The 9,249-nt window shown below is 32.1% G+C and overlaps 1 long non-coding RNA gene across 1 annotated transcript; it reads left to right on the top strand.

The window, feature by feature from the left end:
* Positions 1-7,344: 7,344 nt before the first annotated feature.
* Positions 7,345-8,870, top strand: LOC132800328 (uncharacterized). Its single transcript, XR_009635363.1, has 3 exons — positions 7,345-7,832; positions 8,097-8,195; positions 8,283-8,870. It is a non-coding gene; the product is annotated as an uncharacterized LOC132800328 (long non-coding RNA).
* Positions 8,871-9,249: the final 379 nt, after the last annotated feature.

The raw sequence follows: 9,249 nt of genomic DNA, 5'->3' as shown, positions 1-9,249 counted from the left end.
CTAGCATGATTTCGCCAATAAAAAAAAAAAAAAAAATGTTTTGAGAAGATACATATATATGTGTTGGCTTAATAACAGAGCTTTATGAAATAAGTTATGAAACGTATTCATGAGAAATTAATGTTTACGGATGGTATATATTTGATATATTGAACCTTGATTATGTATGGTTAATCTTGATATGAAACATATATATGGACACACTGATTTATGTGAGAGGTCTACCAAGGTAAATCCTTGGGCATCTAGCACCATACCCGGCTTGCATGATTAAGATGCAAGATTATTTGATTCTATTCATTTATTGCCTTATCTGACATTGGTATATGCATGTCTTTTCAAGCAATTATTGTTTCTCCTTCCCTTTCTTTTTTCCTCTTTTTCTCTCTATGTCTCTCCTTTGGCTTTTATCTCCTTTGTTCTCCTGCATCAACAAGAATTATTTTGTGTGTCTGTGTTTGGATTATCGTTATGCAATAAAGGAAGAGTATATATCTTGAGTCATGACTATTGAAGTTTTGACAAGTTTTGTTTGCTTTGTAACGCATTAATTATAGAGCTTTTATGAAATATATTACCGAGAAATGTTTACCGATGTTATTTGATATATTCAACCTTGATATATAAGTTTAATAATTTTGAAACATATAGACGCATTGATATGTGAAAGGCCTTATTAATGGTGCTACAATATATAAATAATTCTTTGGGCTTCTAGCACAATGGTATATCTATTTATGTTGTTTATGAGGAGCAGCTAAACTTTCCAACCAAACTTTCATATCTCTTTTTTCTCTTTTTTCTTTTATTTATTTATTTATTGAAGAATAATACCTTATAAGTTGGTAAGTAATAAATTATATGATACAAAAATGACTTGGCATGGTATAAGTAAGAAATTTTTTTTGAGAACATAAGTTTCCAAACTAAGACAACTTGAATTTGCTTTTGTTCTTTTTAAGTATTTGTACGTACAACTGTACAAGTAAGATGGACATTTTACTTGAGGAGTTGAGATTTAAAAGATTTTAGCTAATGATTCTGTATCTTGTGCATTGCCTAAAATTTTTGTTTTTTTTGTTTTTGGTTAACTTTTCAACAGAACTGTCAAATAGTTGGCATATGAGATATAAAATGAAGGTGCGAAGTTCAATTATATAAATGTTAGAAAGGGTATATGACACTTCATCTTTTTTGCCATTTTAGAGCCCTTTCGTCTTGCATAAGATGTATAATAAGATGCAAGATTTTATTTGATTCCCCAGTTTTGGCACTCTGTCTCACGGTATGTGCATGTATGTTGTTCCTGAGGAACATCTAGGCTTCAAGTATCCTAACTTGGTAAGTTAATAATTATATACACATTTAACCGCAATATATAATATGATTATAATGATATTACAAGTTAAGATTTGGCATCGTAGTTATCAGCTTGACATGATACACATGATGTGATACATACATATATGTATATATATACATATATATATATATATATATACTGAAAATGATACATAGTTTGCATGTATTGGACATTGCAATTGCAATGTATGATTCAATGAACGTATCTTTCATAACAAATATGTAAGATACGCAAATTTATCAAAACAATATCTTTTCTGTGTAAAGCACGGTTGTTTGCTGAAAATATGCGGTGTTTTGTAAAAATTAGGGAGTGACATTATTTTAAGACTAGAAGGATGAAGATTATTATCATTATTATTTTTTTGGTCAATAAAGGATGAAAAATTTAGACGCATTAAAAATGAAATTAATGACTGAAAAATGAAAATTTAGTTATTTAAAAAGATTTTAGGACTTTTATGCTCTAAAAATGATGTTCATAGTTTAGCTTAATGATTGCTATATTTATCTATGTTTAAGATGTATGTATCATACAGGCACTAGGAAACTAATTTTTATGAATAACGTGCTTAGCAGTACATTACAATACACTCTGCATTTTTCATAAACTATTTTCAGCTTCTTTTTTTTTTTTTTTTTTTTTTTTCTGACGTGACAAGTACTATACCAAATGAAGTTTATGAACTATTTTAACATTAATTCCAAGCTCTATGATCCAATTATTTTCAGACCATGATTCCAGCAAACAAAAACTTACTACCAAAATCCCTCAAAATATAGATAAATTGTTCATTATCAAAAGGAAAAAAAGAAAAATCCCTCCAAGTTTCTTTGTAAATCTGTTCCATCTTCAAATCCACCAAATCTCTCCACCGAAGCTTGCAAGGCAGGATAGGGCTAGAAAATCAATTAGAACGCGCTCAAATTGGGGTTTCTCTCCTTAGTTCCGCCCTTAATGATCATTCCTAATTAATCCCGGATGGTTAATTTTAGCCCTATGGATTGCTTGGTCTTCTGAAGGTTGTTTTTGAAGGGTTATATATGCTATTTCATCTCTATTGCTTACATATTCTTTCTAGCCATTCATACATTTAGCAGGGGCCAGAGAACAGAACCATTGTTGTGTGTAGAACATTATCGAATAATGTTATCAGGATATATTTTGATATTTTGATGCAGAAAATGATATTGTTGAGGCTGTATTTCTCTGTAAAGCTATGGATTTTGGCTTGATTTCATTTGTCAATAAAGTTAATCTACTGGCTTTTGAACAAAACTCAAATGACTCTGTTTCTTTAGTTCCTGCTTTTTGTGTGTTTTGGGATTTCCCACTGATTAGAACAGCATTATTTTTGTGCAGATCTTCTCATAATTTCTATTGTAAGTTCATGCATAAAAATTTAAATTAAGCTTTTATTTGTGACTAACTATTAGTACTAGGAAGCCATGGTTGGATGTTTTTCCATAACCCAGATGATACTACTAGAAGTTAGATGCTAATCAGATGAAGAGCAAAAGAGTAGTCCTTCCAGAATCTGTTTGTTCTGTATATTGATTAATAGTTTGTGCCTCAGAATGAATTAAGTAAAATGCGAACTTCCCCAATTGAAATTCAGAAGAATTATTTAAAAATATTAAAAACAAACCATATGTAGGTTGTCATACTTTTGAAGATTTCAAATTCACGATAATAGTAGACTTCTCCACCATTTCCTTCTTCCTAGTTAGTGTAAGACCTTCTGCCTAGAACGTTTTTCTTATTTTGGCAAGTACCGGTCAAGCATGTTTGATAATAGATTTTGTATGCCATGAATGAATTAAAAAAATCCCTAAAATTACTTTATAATCCATTAATAAGTTTATAGTAGTGATTCTACATAATAATGATTATTTGTTGGCCAAGTAATATAACAAGTTGTGGCTTGTCATTCAATAGGTCTTACTGAGAACATAAGTTAAATTTGTTTCCAACCAGCACATTTTGAATGTGCGTTTGCTCTTTCGAGTAGTACTTTGTTTGTACAAGTATATAACATGAGATGTTCAAGATTTTAGCTAGTCATGATTCTGTCTCTGTGCGTTACCTACAACTTATTGAGCTATTCATGTACTTATCGTAGTGTGTTAATTTATTGTGTTTCCAATAATAATGCAGATGCTTATGATGGTTAATGTTGGAAGGTACTCATAGCCTAGGTGAAGTTGTCAATTATTGGATTTTGTAACCCTTCTTCAATTTAAGACATGTCAGGCAAAATATTTCAAGACAATTCGGGTTGATTGTTATTGTCAAATGAATTTGTGTGAACTTTTTTACATCAGTTTCAAACTAACTTTTGGCGATCCAATTATTACGGCTCTCATATTTCTCATTTACATCTCATTACTTTTTTCTCAATCTTCAGATCATGGCAACAAAAATTTACTAAAATCTCTAAAAAGTTAGAGAATGTTCCTAGAAAAAAAATAATGATAACGTCGGAAAAAAATATTCATAAGGTATTTTTTTGAATTTTCTCAACAAAGCTTCCGTTTACTAAAATCAATAGGACGCAAAAAGAAAATATATATATACAATGTTGAAACAGTAGAGAATTATAGTAGACTGGAACATGCATACATGTCCGGAAAATTCATCAGAACACTGTTGATTTTCGGTCCTTTAGAAGATCAAGTGAAATTGGTAGTAAGCCTATTCAAGTTCCTCTGTGTCTGCATTCGATCTGCAAAATCCACTGAAGCTTGCAGGTATGAAATGGGGGAGAAAGATCAAATAGAAACGGATCAAATTGGGGGTTTCAGTTCACCATAACTTGATCAATCTGGGCGAAGATGGTCATCATGGTTTTGGTCAATAAATCTATGAAAATTACATAATGGAGCTAGCAACAATGCGATAACAGGGCACCCTTTGGATTTCGGCACGGCGCAACTGCTTCATCAAAATAATAAATTAATTGGATCTAACATATTCTGGATATTTCATGGTTTTGGTTCGAAACCAGAAGTTAATTAGGGGTTGAAAAACTGGTGGATTTCAGAGGTTATCAACGACCATCATCGTTTAGTGGCGATCCATTCACTGTAACGTTGATGATAGAGACTCTGGAGTCGGAGATTAGAATTTCTGGCATCCCAGTGCATGCTTCTTTAAGCGAAGGCCCAATCTTCAAGAGCAAAAATTTGCAGGGCAAATTTGAAGTTTGAAGTGGTAGATTTGAAGGGAAAATTTGGCGGGATGATTGTGACACGAGGCAGCTGCATGGGATTCGTTGATGTAGTCTTCTTGTGTCGCCGTTGCGGAGATAACCTTGATGGGCTTTATTGTGTTAGGTACTGTTTCATTTGGGCTTTCATATCTTGGGTGTGGTGTTACCTGACATCAACGGGCTATTTCAAAAGTGTTTTTTATTAAAAAAAAAAAAAAAAAAATCCTTCTTAATCCATTTTACGGTTTTTAAAGGAAAACAGATTGGATATTAAATCAAACATAATTACGATATTGTATCTTTATCTAAATACTAATTTTTAGATTTCATAGTAATTTTATTTTGGGAATAAAAGAAACCGTATATTACATTTTTATATGGATACAAAGCTTCTTTTTACTAAAATCAAACGGAACGAAAAAAGAAAAAGAAAAAAAAGAAAAAATGATATACAATGTAGAAAACACACATCTCAGACAGCATAATCCTATGAACGAAATAGTAGAGAATTGCATCTGATAGTTTTAATTCGACCGTAGGCAAGCTAAATCTTTCATCATCTTGCTCCCACACCCGAACTTTTGGGCGATCCATTCACTGTGACGTTGCTGATAGGTGTTTGGAAGTCGGATCGAGCCTCTGGCGTCGGAGGTAAGGACTGGAGGCTTCTTTCAGCGCGGGCTGCAGAGGTCTGCAGGGTCCATTCAAGATGTACTGTTCAGTGGCTCAAATAAATTCTAATGGATAGGCTGCATGAGATTGGGCCTATTCATTATTACGGACTCGGTAAACCCAACTTCCATTTGGAACAGCCAAGATATGCTTGTGCCTGATCTAATTCGGCACATTTATCATTTATGGGGCAAGAAAATCTGCATTATAATGTTTTCTATTCTTTCTATTTTTAAAGTTTCTTTAATTTTTTTTGTTTTACTACCATTTTGGTTTTTAATTTAGTTTTAGTTATTTTTCCAATAAACTTAGGAAGATGTATTCAATTTAGAATTTGAAGGATTTTAAAAGTCTTTTAAAGTTTTGAGGTATTCGATTTAGATTTTAAAGGAGTACATACAAATCTAATGATATTCAATTCAGATTTTGATGGATTTTATAAAAGTCCATTAAAATCTAGATGTATTCAATTAGGACTTTATAGAATTCTTTTAAAATCTGATGGTATTCAAAAAGTCATTGATTTTAAAAAATTTTAAAAAATGATGGATTTTAATGGATTTGAAAGAATTTTAACAGGAAAATTGTGAAGAAAATTGTCAATATGAAATCCACCTTTAAATCCAAAGATTTCATTGGATTCTTACAAAATCTTTATGGAGTCTATAGAATTCCATAACAATCCATCAAATCCAAGTCTATAATTCATTTTAAATCCATCAAACTCTAAATTGAATACATCCAATCCCTCTTAGGGGGATGTATTCAATTTAGAATTTGAAGGATTTTAAAAGTCTTTTAAAGTTTTGAGGTATTCGATTTAGATTTTAAGAGAGTCCATACAAATCTAATGATATTCAATTCAGATTTTGATGGATTTTATAAAAGTCCATTAAAATCTCGATATATTCAATTAGGACTTTATAAAATTCTTTTAAAATCTAGTGGTATTCAAAAAGTTATTGATTTTAAAAGACTTTAAAAAATGATGGATTTTAATGGATTTGAAAGGATTTTAACAGGAAAATTATGAAGAAAATTGTCAATATGAAATCCAGCTTTAAATCCAAAGATTTCATTGGATTCTTATAAAATCTTTATGGAGTCTGTAGAATTCCATAACAATCCATCAAATCCTTTAAAGTCTATAATTCATTTTAAATCCATCAAACTCTAAATTGAATACATCCCTCTTAGAATATATATATATATATATATATATTGTCTCCAGAAGTTTATTTGTTTTTGCATAAATTTGTTGTGAGTTTCAAATAACTTCTTTTTAATAAACTTTAGATTGTAATTTATTTGAATTTATAGTTTTTATGATACCACTTATGGAAATTATTATATATTTTTTTTCATTGAGAATATTTGCTATCAAAAAGTATTTGTTACAATGAAAATTAACATGAAAACACCTCTAAAACAAATACTATTTTTTGGTATTGAGTATAATATATTTTTTTCAGAAAAATTACTATATACGTCCCGCTCTGTAAAAAATTTGTGGGTCCACCACTGTGTATATAAACGTGTGTGTGCGTGTGTGTGTGTGTGTGAGTTTCTTGAGAAGGTGTGAATACGACGCATACACAATAATGCACATTCCTTGAAACAAATTTTTTTTTTCTTTTAATTTTATATTTCTGGATGCGTTGGCAATTTTATGCCTGTTTCCTGCTTATGATCGAAAATCTGTAGATGCCGTCTTGAAATGAGTGGCAGAAGACATTTTTGGATTTACTTGATTGGTTCTAACAAGCTTATGAAATGGGTTCCTGCTTTCAGTTGAACACTTTTTAGCCACATTTTAACTGAAATATTTCCTCCTGGGACTGGTGAGTTCCACCGGAATGGTCAACCGTACTTGGTTTATTTCGAGTTCACCTCCCCAGTGTGAGCTGATGTGGCATTTAATTCAACAAGAGCTGCATAAGCATTATAGCCATGTCTAGTATTGCACGTGAGAATACATTGCAGCATGTGAGTGTTAAAACATCTACACTAGTTCTAACTTCTATACATCCCAAAAAAGCCATATGTGAAAAAAGTGTGGGAGTATTCTTCATGGCTAAGAAAAACAGAGAGCATTTTGTGCAGGTTTTAGAAATAGACCGAGAGTGAGCTGTTCTTGCTGTAAGAATAGAGGGTATGTGAAATGCTTGTATTCTTCTCTTGATAATGAAATCTAAATTCTCTTTCGCTGGCCCGTGGATGTAGGTTGTTTGTAACGGAACCACGTAAAATACTTGTGTTCTTTGTCTTTCTCATCTGTTTTTCTGGTATGCTTGCATCTATTTTCTGATATATCTGATGGTATAAGCTGCGGCTTTTTTCTTTGATGGTGTGGTGGTTGTTGGTCTTGATCTGTTGGCTGTAACATTGGGGTCTCAGATTAGATATCTGATCAGTTTTTCATCGTCATAGATACAGTTGCTTTCACTTGCTGTAGAGCTGATTGGCAAATCTATAACGTGGGTGTTGCTGCTTCGTCATTTAAGAAACTGAAAGTCAGCTTCGAAAAGTGTCAGATAGTCTAGAATTTTTCTCCACTCAAGCAGTGTCGAGGGCATTAATTTGCAGGTGATTTGACAGGGCTCTAAACTTACTATTGTAGAGTATTACATGAGAAGATAGTCCATTTGTTTCATTACTAAAGCTATAAAATTACCAATTTTCAGTTATTCCCTTTGTGTTATTTCATAATTATATTTTAGTAAGATTTTTTTGAAAGTTTTTCTAATTTTTTAATAATTGAATGTTTGATTTTTTGAGTTTCCAATGAATTAATCCCACGGCATGATTCTTAATTCAAAATATGATATGAGATACTTTTCTGTTGTACAGGATGCTTGCAGATCCTGATTCTTTACATAAGCTTCTCTTAGAGCAGGCTGCTACAATTGGTTGCTCAGTTTGGTCGGAGTTTATGAATAGGAAGGAAAGGTATGTCTTCCTTTTATGACAAAGTGATTGAAATTGTCTGGTTTTCGCATTGAAATGCTTAAGTAATCGATGTTTCATTTAACACAGGACAAAGAAAGAATGGAATCTGGCATTTGTAAATGTGCTCACTGTTGCAGCATGCAACGCTATTGCTGTTTGGTCCGTTGCTCCTTGTCATTCATATGGAAACACATTCCGGTTTGATTTGCAAACTACATTGTAGAAGCTCCCAAAAAACAAATTTCAAAGAAGTTATCCACTGAGGATATATGATCTACAAAAGAGAATACACTCCTTCTATAGCGCCCCAGAGTTGCGTATGGTTGGGCTAACTGCTGAAGCAGTGCAAGGTTCTTTATCAAATTATCTGGCCAGTATGGAGGGAAGGTATGAAGCAAAAGAAAACCTACTTAAACTGTTTCTTTTGAGGGAATCAATTAAAACTAAATAGTACTGATTAGAGTTTATCAACAAGAATGAAGGAAACCATTTGACTTATTTGAAAGATCAAATAACAAAAGTTTAATATTCAAAAATCAAAGAATCTATGATATCACATTGTACCATTATTTTTACAAGAATATAATTATACATATTTTTCGATATTCGTGCATCAGTTATGATTTTTTTTTTTTTTAAAGGAATAATTTAAATGACTCCAAAATAGCTTTTTGGTTCCTGCCTTGGTAGTTAAATATTGATCATCGTTTCTTGATCTTGGATGGTTCGTCTTAGCTTAGCCCTGTGGATTGTTTGCCATGTGAATGTTGTTTTTGAAGGGCAGCTGTGGATTGCTTGCCGTGTGAATTTTGTTTTTGAAGGACTATATATGCCACTTCGTCCATTGCTTTTATTATCCATTCGCACATTTTACATTTAGCAGGGGAATTTCTAGCCCTCGTCGCACTTTGGCCGGAGAACAAAACCCAAACCGGTGGAATCATTACCACTGGTTTGGGTATCGCTTTACTGCTTTAGTCCTCGTCCATTGCTTATACCTGTCACCATTGACATCATTGCCAGTGGAATCCAAATTGGCATATCAATTTTAATA

The sequence above is a fragment of the Ziziphus jujuba genome, chromosome 12, assembly GCF_031755915.1.
Source record: "Ziziphus jujuba cultivar Dongzao chromosome 12, ASM3175591v1".
Taxonomy (NCBI): domain Eukaryota; kingdom Viridiplantae; phylum Streptophyta; class Magnoliopsida; order Rosales; family Rhamnaceae; genus Ziziphus; species Ziziphus jujuba.
This window is presented reverse-complemented; position numbering and strand designations above follow the sequence as displayed.